The 17,125-nt window shown below is 37.8% G+C and overlaps 1 long non-coding RNA gene across 1 annotated transcript in view; it reads left to right on the plus strand.

Annotated features, from left to right (window-relative positions):
• The window catches only part of LOC135365578 (uncharacterized), a 90,844-nt gene extending 75,431 nt beyond the window's left edge, over window positions 1-15,413 (plus strand). The window contains exon 3 of the long non-coding RNA XR_010413688.1: window positions 5,040-15,413. This is a non-coding gene — a long non-coding RNA (uncharacterized LOC135365578). The remainder of the gene's footprint in view (window positions 1-5,039) is intronic.
• Window positions 15,414-17,125: the final 1,712 nt, after the last annotated feature.

Below are 17,125 nucleotides of genomic sequence, written 5' to 3' on the forward strand. Positions count from 1 at the left end.
AGCCCTTAAGAGCTAATGGAATATAGAGAGCTGTCCACCGTTACATGAAATGGCTCACTGCTATTCTGCTTTTAGAGTTCTGGGTGCTTGTGCACGCCCCTCCCCTCTTCTTTGTCTCCCTTCTTTTTAGGTACTGAACACTTTCATGCTTTCTACCTTCAGGAGATCTGTCTTCATCAAACTCCCCATTTCCAACTTCCTTTTGCTGTTGCTGTTAGAAACGTGTGTAAAGTCAAGATGCTGAATGTCTATAGTCTGTAAGTGAGGACCAAAAGCTTTTGCCTTTGGAATAAAGAGTGCCTGCAAATAACAAGTTTTAAATCAAAGCTGGCTTTTTAAATAAAATCTGTTAAAATACTTTATATACAGACATGAGAACAAAGTGAAATGTTTTTAAATACAGTTCTTCTGTTTTTAAAAATTTGATCCACACATATTTTTTGAGTTCTGTGTAATACATTGTGCTAGGTGTTATAGAGCATGCATATCCAGAACTGTCTGAGGAGGTTCCTAAATAATGCTGTGCTTACCAACCTTAGGGGTAATGGATGTGAAAGCAAGTATGAGCATGCTTAGAAATGGAAAAAACATCAAGGAATACCGTCAACATGGTGGTTTAATTGTTCATATTATTTAAATTTTGTGTCCCTGAGCAAGATAATATAGCCAAACCTATAATAAGTATATAGCCACTGCTCTGAGTAGGTCTTTGGGGGAAAATAAGTCAATGCAAGCAAGCCCTTGCTTTAGGCAGCCCATCCTTGGGAGATTGCAACAGTGGGGGTCCTGCTGTAAGGGCAGGAGGCAGGGAGGGATGGGTGGAGAGAGGGAGAAAGTGGGTGGCTGAGAACCATAACTTACTTGCTCAGATGATACTACAAGACCATATTGACTCTTCTGACTTCTTTTTGAATAAACCAATTAAGAAGAGGACTCACAGTTCCCAAGTTAAAGGGGTATTAGTAAAATCATACCCATTGTTAACTACATCCATACCAAGGGAAAACATTGGTCCCATTAGTCAGCCCACCTCAGGACCAGGGATGTTGAAAATGGGTTGGGAGAGAAGTTTGTGCCACTTTCTGCTTTGTTTTCCTTGTGTACTATGCCCAGGAAAAGCTTCTTGTCAGTTTTAGTGCATACAGTTGAAAATGCTCAATATGATCACCTCACATAGATGAGTGAGTGTAGAATAAACTGTTACCTCCATACTAATTATTCTAGCTAGCAAATAGAAGCCATCTACGAATAAAAGTATGCACATCTTATTTGATTATGTTGAGTCATATATTGTTTACTCTTTGCTTCTTGTTTGCATATAGATTATACTTATTCAATGTATTAGTCTGCTCAGGCTGCTATAACAGAATACCATAGACTGGTAGCTCAAACAACAGAAATTTATTTTCTCACAGTTCTGGAGGCTGGAAATTCAGCATCAAGGTGCCCCTGGGATGGTTTCTCCTAAGGCCTTTCTCTTTGGCTTACAGATGATTGTCTTTTCACTGTGTCCTCACATGGCCTTTTTTCTGTGTATGTATAGCCCTGGTGTCTCTTCTTCTTGTTATAAAGACACCAGTCCTATTGGCATTGGGCCATACTCCAACAGCCTCAATTTACCTTAATTACCTCCTTAAAGACCCTATCTCCAAATATAGTCACATTGGGGGTAAGGGCTTTAATATATGAATTTTGGAGAGGGGAGCATAATTCATTTCATATACTCAGTAAGATTATAAACTGCACTAAAGCAGAGATCTTTCCCTGGCAATCACACCAGGAAAGCTGATAGGATCTATGATAAAAAGTAGTGTTGTTGAACACAGACAACTTACTGGAGGTGGGGGATATTGGGGTGGGAAGATAGTATTGTTTCCTCAAGAGAAGTAATTCTTGCCCCCTATGTTGAAATTCTTTGAGAAATGAGTATCTAGATAAAGACTATGCATAAAGAATAGAGGTGTAAGGGGCCTTGGAGACCATGTAGTTCAATCCTCTTGTTTTACCAGTGAGCATGTTGAGTGCCAGAAGGTCATGAGCTTTGCATGTTAGCAGCATAGTTAACGGCAGAGCTGGGAGGAGACTGCAACATTTTATTTTTCCATAACATGCTGTCTCCAAATATATCTATACATAAGGAGGACCAGTGTATATAATCTATTCAGAGTTTCAAAAAGTTGGATAATTTTTAATCCTAAAGGTGGTAAAACATAGAGTTGCAGGGAATTGGTCTTATTTTGGTATGGAACTGATAAATACAGGAAATAAAAGTTTTGAAGAGATGAGCATTCATCTCGCTAGATATTCACATGATTCAGCAAACATTTATTAAATATCCAGTAGGTAGTGCTGAAGCTTGGGTTTTTAAATATAAACATTTTTATGAATGGCCTAGGAAGGACCATGATTTCACTAAATCAGCATTTTCAAAGAGGGATGTTGGTAAGGGTTATGAGGAAAAGGGTTGCAGGCATAAATATGTTTAGAAATAAAGTAAAAAGTGATTTCTTTAGTGTAGAACTTCTCTGGGCTATTGCTGCAATAATTAAATATGGTGGGTCAGTATGTTCCTAAACTTTCTTGACCAGAGAAGTTCTCTTTCATGGAATACCTTGTAGGAAATACTGTGAAGTCTGCAAGGCAAAATACCAAGTCAGTGAGGATGGGAAGGATCTGAGTGTCCAGGAACACTTACTATTTGCAGAATATACTTTAGCAAGCTACATAGTCTTATCTTCTTTTTCCCGTAAATAATCTCACTTATAGTTTTTTTTTTAAAGATTTTATTTATTTATTTGAGAGAGAATGAGATAGAGAGAGAGAGAGCATGAGAGGGGGGAGGGTCAGAGGGAGAAGCAGACTCCCTGCTGAGCAGGGAGCCTGATGTGGGACTCCATCCCGGGACTCCAGGATCATGACCTGAGCCGAAGGCAGTCGCTTAACCAACTGAGCCACCCAGGTGCCCTCACTTATAGTTTTCATACATATTACTTCCTGAGAAGGATGCCTGTTTTCTAATTCTTTTGCATTATTTACAATTCCTTGTTATAGTGCTCTATGCATAATAGGTGCTTAGTAGATACTTGTTAATTGTCAATGTGATTATAGTAAATGAGTTGCAATGGTGATGACTGAGAGGTAATGTGATTAGGGAAGAAAAATAAAACTATATGCTGTAGGCATAAAAATTACAAACAAGAACTGTCACATTTGTAATTTTTCTTTATCTTAACATAATTCTGACTCCACTCACATTTTCGTTATTAATGTGGCTTCCTTTCCCTTTGAGTGTTATACAAGAATCCCAAGACTTACAAGTATATGGAGATTGGCCGAGGGCCTTGAGTCTCCAGTTCATCATGACAACCCCTGATGCATTCATATACAAGCCTGGATTATCCAGATGGGCCCAGTGTAATCACAAGGGCTCTTACAAGAGGGAGGCAGGAGGATCACAGTTAGAAAACAAGATGTGACAAAGGAAGCAGAAGTCAGAGAGAGAATCAAAGATGCTAGGCTGCTGGCTTTTAAGATGGAGGAAGGCTTTGAAGATGGAGGACAGAGCCACGAGCCAAAGAAAGAAGATGGTCTTTACAAGTTGAAAAAGGCAAGGAAATGGATTTTCTCTTAGAACCTCCAAAAAGAATGTAGACTTTCTCTGCTGACACTGATTTTAGCCAAGTGAAATCCATCTGGAACTTCTGACCTCCAGAGCTATAAGATAGTGAATTTGTGTTTTAGCTGCCCAGTTTGTGGTAATTTGTTATAACAGCAATAGAAAACTAATACAGATTTGCAGTATCTTGAAGCTTTGGGGGTTCTGCTACTTTCTTTCTAAAGGGGGCCTGGGGTGGGACTGTGGATGTGGGTTGGGGTTGTACCATGGTGCCATTTTCCTATGCCACATTGCTGGGATATTGTTTGGAGCAGGGGCTATTCTATTGATCTTTAATGATGCTTTTCTATTTTCCTCAACTTTATCTCCTTCCTTTATTCCCATTCCAGGAGAAAATCTATTCATTGAGCTCAAAGTTAGGAAAAGAGAGGCCTTCTTGAATGGAAGAAGGAAAATTCTATGCAAACAAATCACACATTTATAGCTCAATAAATCACCTCACCAAATGTACTTATAGAATAACATTCTAAGTATTGGGTCTTGATATAAGAAAAAGCCTTAGATACCCCCAGCCATTAAATCAATCTCTTTTCCTTGGCTCACTTGCCTTTCTTTTGCTCTCAGTGAACCCAAAACTCTTCCTTCTCTACTACCCTTTATATATGTGTGCATATGTGTGTGTATGTATACATGTGTGTATACATAGATATCAAATTCATATATATATCAGTAGATATAAAGTTTATATATAACATTTCTATGCATAATCTTAGTTTATAAGAGAAATAATGAGTTAAGATTTTCTAATTTAGAAGTACCTAGAAAAGACTAGCTAGAAATTTTCTTGGTTGCTTTGTGAGAAGAGAGATGGAGCAAATGTTTAATAAAAAAGGTGCCTAAGGTTTATTCTATGAGTTTTTTGGAAAATGTAGGTTTATGTACTTTAAATGATGTGACAGACAACAGAAATTCTATGCTTAATTTGCACACTAAAATGAGACTCTTGGCTCCTTTCAAAGCCATTAACAGTATCCCCCTATTTTCCCTCTGACAATAGTTAATACATATATTTTTTTCCTTTGGGCCGTAACATAAAATGAACAGTTAAAAATAGTAACTTGAATCAAACGTTAAACTGGAATGAACCATACTAATTTTCCAAATCTTGAACTAAACCCAAATATTGCTTTTGTATTAAATCATAAATGCATCATTTTTCCCCCCACAATTGAACTGGTTTGAGCCAGAACTGAGCCTGCATATTTTTTTCCCCCAAATCACTGAATTGGAAGAAAGCTGAAATGTCAGAATGTCTCCTGAACAAAATTTGAGCCAAACTATTTCATTTGGTTTGAATCCCTGATGAAAAGGGAATTGTATCTTAATATGTTTGTTTTCATCTCTGTCTTTCCTTTATTTTTAGGTGCAACAAGCATGAAGATCTCTTGTTATTTTCTAGAAGCTTTGGCAACCATAATTAGTCATACCAAAAATGTTGTTCAGAGTTCCAAGTAATATTATCAAAAGGACTCACTCTTATATGGGCACACATAGAAGCTGACAAGTGGACAACTGGAGGCCTACCTGTGACTGCCTGTAGGTAGAAGGATTCATAATACAAATTGGCCCTTCACCACATTTTTTTTTTTTTTAAGAAAAATCCATTTGTCTTGACTATCTGCTGGTGTTCCATTGCATTGAGGCCCTTTTTCATAGATATTGAAGATGATTTGTCTGAAATTAAAGTATTTGTCTGAAATTAAAATAGGTAGTCTGACTCAAGGAGGCACAGTTTGAGAGAGGTGTCTCCATAGAGCACCACCATGAGCAGGGCCAACATTTCTGTGGAGGCTTAGGTCTGTGTCCAGACAGATATCAGGGACGTGGCATTTTTCCAGGTTGGAACCTAAGAATTCAGAAAATTCTATGGATTTTTGAATTAGAGATATGAATGGGGGAACAAATGAGGGTTGCCTTATTGGATAAGGACTAGGAAACTCGTCAATATTAGTTTTCTTCTGAATCAATTCTTCTGAGTCAGGCTATAGATGGAACCCATCTTTCTACATTATAAATTATACTTTATTGTAAAATCTATGACAGAAGGTAAAGACCCTTAAACACCATATAATCTGTTCCTCTGACAGTAAAGGCCAGTTCTTTAATGTTGTCTTTGGTATTTTGTACCAACCTGTGAAAATACGAAACCCAATCCACTGGCATGTAGAGTAATTCTCAAGAGGGATTATTTTCTGAATCCACAGACTTCTTAATCAACCAAATTGCTACTATTAGCTTAAGTTTCTTGGTTCTACCCATTACTGTTTGACCATTTTGCTAGGTTATCACCTTCCTTTCTTACTTTTGGACATTTGTAGTCAAATACATCTTTCATCAATCTTGTTATTTGCTTTACCAAGACCTCACTCTTAAATGACATTTATTACTCTTTAATTAGCCTTGATAGCTTTTTAAAAATTTATAATAGCTGAATACATTTTGCATTTTGTAAATACCTTTCTAAAAGTATGCTTTGTATTTCTGATGATCAATAGTTGCTCTTGTAATTACCTAAGAGAAAGTTTTGGAAATTTAGTTTAGATACACTTCTATAGCAAACAATAATTATGGAAACAGTAACAATCTAGCAAATTATCTATGTGCATATGTGCTCTCTGAGGAACATATAGGCTACAATAGTTTAACGGATATTTAAAGACTAAAGTAGAAGATTTATTACTGATCATTTGAAGATGATATCTTTCTCTTGCACATTGATTTTCAACTTGCAAATCACTTGTATATATAATCATTTTGCCCTAACCAGAATCCCAGAAGGGAGGCAGGGAAGAAACCATTATTTGTAGATTTGGACAAGAGCTCAAAGCGGAAGGGTACAGCTGGTTCTTAATTCTTTCAACAATTAGTCTCTGCTAGTTATTACCCCTTGATGTTTCCTGAAGTTTTCGCAAGCATTTCTTTACTTCATTTTTGTTTAGTTTTACAAAAGCTATAGTTCTTCTTTGCTTTCATTTGAATGATCCTCTGTTTGGAAAAAAGACAGTTTCTTCAATAAATGGTGCTGGGAAAATTGGACAGCCACATGCAGAAGAATGAAATTGGACCATTCTCTTATACCATACACAAAGATAAACTCAGAATGGATGAAAGACCTAAATGTGAGACAGGAATCCATCAAAATCCTAGAGGAGAACATAGGCAGTAACTCTTTGACATCAGCCACAGCAACTTCTTTCAAGACACATTTCTAAAGGCAAAGGAAACAAAAACAAAAATAAACTTTTGGGACTTCATCAAGATAAAAAGCTTCTGCACAGCAAACGGAACAGTCAACAAAACTAAGAGGTAACCCATGGAATGGGAGAAGATATTTGCAAATGACATAGATAAAGGGCTGGCATCTGAATGATCTTCTAGCTTCAAACAGATTGAAAAATTCTGACAAACAGTATTCAGACCAAATTGAGATTATCTCCTCTTTGGAGTAAAATATATCTCCTCTAGGACCACATAAACCAACCTAATTCCCACTGAAATTCTGACCAAAGAATTTTATTTGTCTTCTGATGGAATGCCATTTTATTTCTTGTATCTACTAAAAGTTGTATGTAAAAAAGTTTAAAAAAAATCCCATTTTTGTTCATTAGCCTACAGCAAGTTAACAACTTTAGGAAGAAATAAGGCAGGGAGGCATATTAAAGACAGCACTGACCTGAGTAGGGGGAGACCAATGTTCTAGTCCTATACCTATCACCGATTCCTTATGCCCATCTGAGCCTTTGCTTATTAATCTGTAATATGAGATAGTTGGACTGTCTGGTCTCTGCAGTTCCTCTGCTAACTCTAAGATTTCAAAGTCCTGAACTTAAAATTGTTGATTTCTGATTATGCCAGATCTCCCAGCCTATTTTCTAGGATAATGAGATCTATATTCCAATTATATGATGGGAGCAGTATTAAAGTTGTCTGAGGCAGGGACTGCTATGTGTGTGCCAGAACTCATCTCCTATAGCTTTTGGTACATAGTAAATGACTGAGTTCTGGCATCTGGAATGTGGGTAGATTATGGGTACTTTTAAGTTTGATTGCAAAGCCTTCCAGCACAACCATCTCTTTCTCTATTCCTCATCTCTGGCCAGAAGCTCGGGACTTTCTGGTCACAGGTGATAGTGGAGATACAAGATAGAAGGAGTCTGAGCACTTGAATCTCTGCATGGAAGGTTGCCTGTTCAACACATGATTATACTACATGTGAGAGAAATAAACTTCTTTGAGTCCACTGAGATTATCTTTCACTGCAGCTAATACTAAAGTAGGATGCTGATAAACACAAAAAATTAAAATGTGCATCATTGGTTTGAGGGTCAGGTGGTGGAAGGCAAAGAAGAGATATGGTTGCCTAGAAGACTGAAGAGCTCTGTTGTACCATGGCAAAATGTTTGATAAAAATATCACCTGTGATGAGTTGGAAGACATATATTTGCCTAGGACCCTATAGCTCTATCACAAATGAGGGGGGTCTATGATTATATTGACTCTTATTGACTATTTTGAGAAAAACATTATAATAAGAAATAGACCAAGTTTTGGCTAGTTCTCAAACAGCGAATCAAGGGAATGGAGAAATTTTAGGTATTAGGGCCTTACAGGTTGGAAACAGCAACTACTTCTCAGAAGATTTAAGATTAAAAGGGCTTTAATGAAAAAGACCAGCAAGACTTCTCAGATAAAAACAGTAACTTATTTAGTGGTGTTACCTTCCCACCAAACTCTATTTTTTCAGACAGATGTAATCATCTTAAATTGTGTGTGTGTGTGTGTGTGTGTGTGAGAGAGAGAGAGAGAGAGAGAGAACAACGAGAGGGGGAGGACAGAGAGGGAAAGAGAAAGAAGGGCATGGGGTGAAGAAGGTAAGAAATAAGACAGGTTGGAGAATTATGTCTGAGAAAGAATTTTGGATGTGATTATTTGGCATTTAAAGCTGACTGGAAGTGGCTTTAATCCTACAAGATTTTTTAAGGGAATCTACTGCCAAAGAAAGCATGTTCTAAGTTTGGGACTGGTTAGAGACTTTAAAACAACCTTGGGCAGGAAGTGGGCTGCAAAAGATGCACAGTCTACAGATATCCCTTTTAGTCATGGCCTTGGAGATGAATGGACAAAGAAGAATTTCCCAAGGTAGTGTCTGTAGCCATGGAAACTAATGAACAAAGAAGTACCTTCTAGAGAGCAGAATCAGTCTGCAAGTAAGAAACTTCCCAAATCCCAGGGTTGAGGGCCTTCGGTATGGCTGCCCAGCAGGATTTTTTTTCCCATTCACCAAGAACTGCTATGTGCCTTACATTCTTATTTTGAATGGGGGATTTTATTATCAATATCATGGCCCTAGTTCACCATTGTATATTGAATGTTTGTACAAGAGCGGACAGACAACTTGATATTTAGTTCTTAAGTCACTATTTTTTTAATGTCCTAGCTGCTGGGCCACAAGGAGCCACCTGATAGAGCTGACAGAAAGACTGTGCTTCAGAGGGAGAACCTGCCTTTTGAACTGGTTGCAGTGACTGAATGTGGCTTTGGAGGGACCTTTTGCCGGGGTTGAGGTGGGAGAGATTGGGAGTCTGGTAAATGTGTTCTATAGATAAGAGGCACCGTAAAGTTGATATTTGGCAATAAGAATGCCATGGCAGAATTGCTGTATGTTAACAATGTCATTTCTTCTATCTCTTGACAAACAGTGAGACTACTGTTCTCAGTCTTACTTTGTGTGGTCGTATGATTGAGGTTTGGCCAGTGCAATGGAAACTGAGGTTACGTCTGCCTATTTCAGGCCTGGTTCACCAGAACTCTAGCACAATCATCTATGCTCTCTCTTTCCTTGTCAGTTGGCTAAACATAAAACACTCTGAAGTTCTAGGGCAGAGGTTGGCAAACTACAGCCTGAGGGTCAAATCCAATCCACCATCTATTTTTGTAAATCAAGTTTTACTGGAACACAGTCATGCTTGTTTGTTTAGTTATTGTCTATGGCTGTTTTTACACTGCAACAGATTTGAGTCATTGCAATAAAGATTGTTTAGACCCACAAAGGCTAAAATAATTACTAGCTCTTCTTTACAGAAAAAGTTTGATGACTCTTATCTTCGGGAATGGTGGATGAAAAGTTTCTGGGTTACTATATTACTTCATGGGAGACCACTCATAGCATACACTATTAGGTTTTACTAGAATGAATTCTTTTGTGTTAGGAATTGAGATTTTTGGGATTACCTGTGCAGCATCCAGAATTACATTAGCTAATATGCTGTGACTGAGATTTAAATGTGGAAGGACTTGTTCTGCCTTATGACCAAGCTCTCAGTATAAGATTTATGTCTATAAACAGTAAAAATGGACCAAACTTTTCAAAAGGATGCTTTGAAAGGAAGTTCGGCTCAGGGGCGCCTGGGTGGCTCAGTCATTAAGCGTCTGCCTTCAGCTCAGGTCATGATCCCAGGGTCCTGGGATCGAGCCCCACATCGGGCTCTCTGCTAGGTGGGAAGCCTGCTTCTCCCTCTCCCGCTCCCCCTGCTTGTGTTCCCTCTCTCGCTGTGTCTCTCTCTGTCAAATAAATAAAATCTTAAAAAAAAAAAAAAGGAAGTTCAGCTCAAATAAGGAAGAAAGATTAGTGCATTCTTCTGATAAAATTCTGCTTACACCTATATTTTAAAGGATGAACTTTTTAAGGGTGCAGAATGGCTTACATTAAGTTCATTTGTTGTCACAAGAAATTAATGCATGAAAGGCATACTCCAGTTGTGTTTTAAATGTTTGTTCCTACAGAGTGCTTATTTCCAGACTCTCAGGCTAAGGGTGTTTTGCCATTAAATGGCCCCAACAGAGCATCTGTGTATCTGATAGCTTTTAATTGAGCTACCCTCGCTTTCTTCTGAAAGAAGACACTTACAGAATATGTTAAAAAATATAACCATGGAGGCACCTGGCTGGCTCAGTTGATTGAGCATCAGACTCTTGGTTTCAGCTTAGGCCATGATCTCGGGGTTGTGAGATCGAGCCCTGCACCTGGCATGGAGTCTCCTTGAGATTCTCTCCTCCTCTGCCCCTCCCCCTGCTCACACTCGTGCTCTCTCTTTCTCTAAAATAAATAGATAAATCTTAAAAATATATATAACCATCATCGCTAACAAATCAACTCTACATTAATTGTTAGCTTTAGAAAAAATCCCAATAAAGTCAAATACCTAAAATATATCTTTAAAAAGTTTTATATCAGCCCCCCCACTCACCATGGCACTTGCTGGCTCCAGTGGTCCCAAGGTCCCAATCAGCCTTTGCAAACCTAAGCTCCAGGCAGGCACTCATGAACCCAGTTTCCCAGATGCAAAAATTCTCAAAAAAATACCAGCGAGCCAAATTCAACAACACATTAAAAAAATCATAAACCATGGTCAAGTGGGTTTCATCCCTGGTATGCATGGATGCTTCAACATACACAAATCAATAAATGTGATATACCACATTAATAGAATAAAAGATAAGGAACATATAATCATCTCAATAGATGCAGAAAAATTCAACATCCTTTCATAATTAAAATTCAACATTCTTTCATAATTAAAACTCTCAACAAATTAGGTATAGAAGGAACATACCTCAGTGTAAAGGCCATATAAGACAAACCCACAGTTAACGTCATCCTCAATGATGAAAGGTTGAAAAGTTTTCCACTAAGATCAGCAACAAGACAGGGTGCTTACTCTTACCACTCCTATTCAACATGGTATTGGAAGTATAGCCAGAACAATTAGGCAATAAAAAAACAAAACAAAACAAAACAAAAACACAAAAGTTATCTGGATCAGAAAGAAATAAATAAAATTGTCTCCGAGGATGATATGATCTTACATATAGAAAATCCTAAAGACTCTACCAAAAAACTGTTAGAACTAATCAATGAATTCAGTCAAGTTGCAGGATACAACAAAATCAATATATAATAATCAATTGTGTTTCTATACACTAACAATGAACTATCTGAAAAAGAAATAAAGAAAACAATCACATTTGCATTAGAATCAAAAGTAATAAAATACAAATAAATTTAACCAAGGAGCTGAACAGCCTGTACACTGAAAATTATAAGACATTGATGAAAAGCCTTGACAAAGAAACAAAGAAATACAATGATATCTTGTGTTCATGGATTGGAAGAATTACTATTGTTAAAATGTCTACACTACCCAAAGTGATCTGCAAACACAATGCCATCCCTATCAAAATTCCAATTTTGGAATCCCTATCCAATTCGGCATTTTTCACAGAGATAGAAAAAAAATTCCTAAAATTTGTATGGCACAACAAAAGACCCCTAATAGTCAATGCAATCCTGAGAAAGAAGAATGAAGCTGGAGGCACCACACTTCCTCACTTCAAACTTAATTATAAAATCATAGTAGTCAAAACAGTATTGTACTGGCATAAAAACAGACATAGACCAAAGGAACAGAATAGAGAGCCCAGAAATAAATCCACACATGGTCAACTAATATTTGACAAGGGAGCCAAGAACACTCAATGAAGAAAGGATAGTCTCTTCAAAAACTGGTGCTGGGAAAAGTAGATATTCACATTTAAAGAACAAAATTAGACCATTATCTTATACTACTCACAAAAATCAACTTGAAATGGATTGAAGATTTAAATGTAAGAACTGCAAATGTACTTTACTAGAAGAAAACATTAGGGAAAAAGCTTTTTGACATTGGTCAAGGCAATGGTTTTTGGATATGACACCAAAAACATAAGCAACAAAAGCAAATGAGACTACATCAAACTAAAGAGCTTCTGTATAGCAAAAGAAACAATCAGCAAAATGAAAAAGCAACCTACAGAATGGGAGAAAATATTTGTAAATCTTATATCTGATAAGGGGTAATATTCAAAATATATAAAGATCTCCTACAATGCAATAGAAAAAAAAAAAAGATTAAAAAATGGGCAGAGTCAGGCATCTGGGTGGCTCAGTTAAGGGTCCAACTCTTGATTTTGGCTCAGGTCATGATCTCAGGGTTGTGGAATCGAGCCCAACATTGGGCTCTGTGCTGGATGTGGAGCCTGTTTAAGATTCTCTCTCTCCATCTCCCCTTGCCCCTCCCCCCCAAAAAGTGGGCAGATGACTAGAATAGACATTTTTCCAAATGATACCTACAAATGACCAATGGGTACATGAAAAGGTGTTCAACCTTGCTAATCATCAGGGAAATGGGAATCAAAACCATAATGAAATATTACCTCAAACCTGTTAGAATGGCTTTTATAAAAAAGACAAGAGACAAGTGTTGGTGAGGCTGTGAAGAAAAGGGAACAACTGTGAACTGTTGGTGGAAATGTAAATTGGTGCAGCCACCATGGAAAACAGTATGGAAATTCCTCAAGAAATTAAAAATAGAGTTACCATGATCCAGCAATCCTACTTCTGGGGATATGGCTGAAGGAAATGAAATCACTATCTCAAAGAGATATCTGCACCCCAGTGTTCATTGCAACATTATTTAAAATAGCCAAAATATAGGAAGAACCTAAGTGTTTTTTGACAGATGAAAAGATAAAGAATATATTGTGTGTACACACACACACACACACACACACAATGGAGTATTACTTAACAATGTGAAAGAAGGAAATCCTGCCATTTGCAACAACATGGATAGACAGGGACATTATACTAAGTGAAATAAGTTAGACAAAGTCAAATACTGTATGTTCTCACTTATATGTAGAATTTAAAAAAGCCAAACTCAGAAACAGAGAGTAGAAAATGGTGGTTTCCAGGGGCTGAAGGGTGGGGAAAATGGGGAGATGTTGGTCAAAGCATAGAAACTTCTAATTATAAGATGAATAACTTCAGGGATCAAATATACAGCCTAGTGACTATAATTAACAATACTATATTTTATACTTGAAAGTTTTTAAGAGAGTAGATCCTAAATACTATCACCACACACAAAAAATGGTATTTATGTGAGGGGATGGGGAAGTTTAACCTTACTGTGGTAATCATTTTGCAATATACATGTGTATCAAATCATTACATTGTACACCTTAACTTATATTGTATGTCAATAGTGTCTGTAGGTTGAAAGAGAAAGGGTTACAACTAAAAAAAAAGGAAAGTTATGCACTCCAACTCCTCTAAAAAATGCTGAGATTATTAGATTATATAACCAACAGAGGTTTGCTAGGGTTTGTGAAGTCCAGGGCTGGAAGTCAAGAAGTGAAGTTTCAGGCTATCCCTAATTAGCAACCTGAATTTCAACAGTCATTAACTTTTCTGAGCCCAGTTTCCTCATTGATACATAGACCTCAAGGTCCTCTCAGCTCTGTATTGAATGGAATCACTTGGATCTAGTGTCTTTGTTTCTTAGTGTTCCCAGCCTAATCAAAAGTAAAATTCACTGAGAACCTTGATAGAACTATACTTTTTTCAGTTGTTCCTTTAAACATGCTGTTTCTGCCATACCTGGAGATGAAAGGCAGCTGACTTCTACCTGTTTTCTCAAGTCCCTCAAGTAGCTAAATAGAAACTTGAGAATCTAGTCAGTTTTACTTGCCTTTTCTTCACCTTGTTTTCTAGGCCAATTAGGAAAGTTTTTAGAACTCTTTTCTTTCTGGCTGACAAATAACTATTTTTTAAGTCATGTTTGGGCTTATCAGAATTACTATATGTTAGGGGCGCCTGGGTGGCTCAGTTGGTTAAGCAGCTGCCTTCAGCTCAGGTCTGATCTCATGGGTCCTGGGATGGAGCCTGTGTCAGGCTCCCCACTCAGTGGGGAGTCTGCTTCTCCCTCTGCCTCCCCTCCCCCACCATGTGCAAGGGCTCGAGTGCTCTCCTCTCTCTCTCAAATAAATGAATAAGATCTTAAAAAAAAAAAAAAAGAACTACTATATGTCAGTTACTGTTTTTGCCAGTCCTTACTTGAAAACAATAGGTTGGTGTTATGTAAATGACCCAAAGATGGCCTCTGTGTGTTGGCCCCTAGGTATTTCCCCACTGCTGGCTGAGACGCAGTAGCTCAAAATCCTACCGGTGCCAAACCCAAAGTTTTACACTTACCAGTTATTTTAAAAATAGGTCAAAGAAGCACATTTTTGGCTATTTAGAGACTGGTTGCTTTGCATATGCTGTGAAACCTCCCTCAACAGCTGTTATCTATTTATAAGACAGGTCATTGCAGTTCTAAGGCCCCATGCTGCTATGGCCCTTTGGAGTTGTACGACCCTGCCATGCTGAGTAGTATCACCTAGACACTAAGCCCCCCCCTCTTCTGACTAGCCTTTCCTTTGCCTGAACTCTAGCCTCTGTACAGTTACTTGCAGTGAGGGATGAACCCTGTCATGCAACCCTGTCCAAACACTGCCCAATAAAGCTTGTTATGTTTCCTGCCTCTTGTGATCATATCCTTTTACTTGCTCAGCCCCCAATACCCTGGCAATTGGGTTTATCAATTGTTGCTCTGTGGGGAAATGGCAGCCCTTTGGATTGACTGACACCCCACTAGACTTTTAGGTTCCTACATCAGTCTCAGCCTCCCCTGACAAACTTGTTTAAAGACAACACTGCAGGGATGCTTAGGTGGCTCAGTTGGTTAGGCGTGGGACTCTTGATTTCGGCTCAGTTCATGATCTCAGGTTGTGAGATTGAGCTCTTTGTCGGGCTCCACACCAGGAGTGGAGCCTACTTAGGATCTCTCTCTTCCTCTCTCTTTGCTCTCCAATCCCCCCATCTCAAAAAAGAAAGAAGAAAAGTAGGGCGCCTGGGTGGCTCAGTTGGTTAAGCGACTGCCTTCGGCTCAGGTCATGATCCTGGAGTCCCAGGATCGAGTCCCGCATCGGGCTCCCTGTTCGGCAGGGAGTCTGCTTCTCCCTCTGACCCTCCCCCCTCATGCTCTCTCTCTATCTCATTCTCTCTCTCAAATAAATAAATAAAATCTTAAAAAAAAAAAAAAAGAAAGAAAGAAAGAAGAAAAGTAAAAAAGTTAAAGATAACACTGCAGTTGCTCTTTCCATAATCATTCTAGGTTTTTTTCCCCTTGGTGTTATTAATCATAGTTATAAATTTGTGAATTTTCTCTCTGCCCCATTAGAATGTCAGCTCTGTGAAGAGGGAATTTAGCTGTTTTGTCTCTCCAGTGCCTAACATGGCTTTGATCTAGAATGTATCAGTTAAATATTTGTTGAATGAATGAAAATATAAGTGACTACCTCTATTAAAACTTGTATGGATTTCCCCCCCACATTTCATGGTAGTCACTTAGGTTCAGCTAACACTTTTATGGGTGTCAATTTATAATCCAGAATTTACAACTCAAACCAATAAATGATTACCTCAAAAAACTTGTTAACCATGGATTTATGAATTGTTCTTTTTTGGGAAGTCTGAATTAGATTTAAAAAAACATACATATAAATAAAGAGAAGCATATTGTATTAGTAATATGCTCTCAGCTACAACTAATGGAATACCCCACTAAAAGTGCCTTAGACAATTGAGGTTTGTTTTTCTCCCATAACAAGGAGCTAAGAGGTAACCCATTCTAGGGCCAGATCAGTGCTCAATAAGGTTAGACTATTTGGATAAATTTTTGCCTTATGGTCACAAAATTGTGGCAGCATCAAACCTCATGTCCTAAAATGGCATCCTCCTAAGCAAGAAGGAAGTGAGAGAGCAGAGAACTTTCCAGTTTTCATCAAGAGAGGACAATCCTTTCCAGAAGCCCCCAGAGAACTTAATGTCAGATCCTGTTGGCTAGCATGGGGACACATGCCTATCCTTAGAACACTCACTGACAGAGGGGGAAGAGGTTTCTGTGTCTGGCTTAATATGATTTATCCTCTGCAGTGAGACAGACTTCATGAAGAGCAAAGGATCTGTATCAAATCCTGAATTAACTTGGGATTTTTCAGGTAAGAAGAAAGGAGGATGCATTTGAGTGGGCAGTTGAGAATATTGGCTGTACGTAATGCATTGTCTCCAGTCTCCCCATTTTTCTTTTTCTCATTTTTGCTTATCTTTCTTTACTACTTAAAACTTTTGGGAGATCTAATTAAAAAAAGCCTTAAATTTAAAAAGTATCTGGATATCTGTCATTCAATTAATCATTTTTCAAGTATTTACTGAGCACTTAAAATGGGCTCTGCATTTTCCTAAATACTGTTTCCTAGTCTGCTGAAGGAAATGGTATAAAAATACAAAATGATGGACTCCTGTCTCACATTTAGGTCTTACAACCATTTTGAGTCTATTTTTGTGTGTGGTGTAAGGAAATGATCCAGTTTCATTCTTCTGCATGTGGCTGTCCAATTACGCAAACAATGAATCATTGAACACTACATCAAAAACTAATGATGTAATGTATGGTGATTAACATAAAATTAACATAAAATAAAATAAACACAAAATGAAGAATAAAGAATACAATTATGAAGATT

This window comes from Mirounga angustirostris, unplaced genomic scaffold (genome assembly GCF_029215605.1).
Source record: "Mirounga angustirostris isolate CCGP_5_RB_7025 unplaced genomic scaffold, mMirAng1.0.hap1 SCAF_8, whole genome shotgun sequence".
Classification (NCBI taxonomy): Eukaryota; Metazoa; Chordata; class Mammalia; order Carnivora; family Phocidae; genus Mirounga; species Mirounga angustirostris.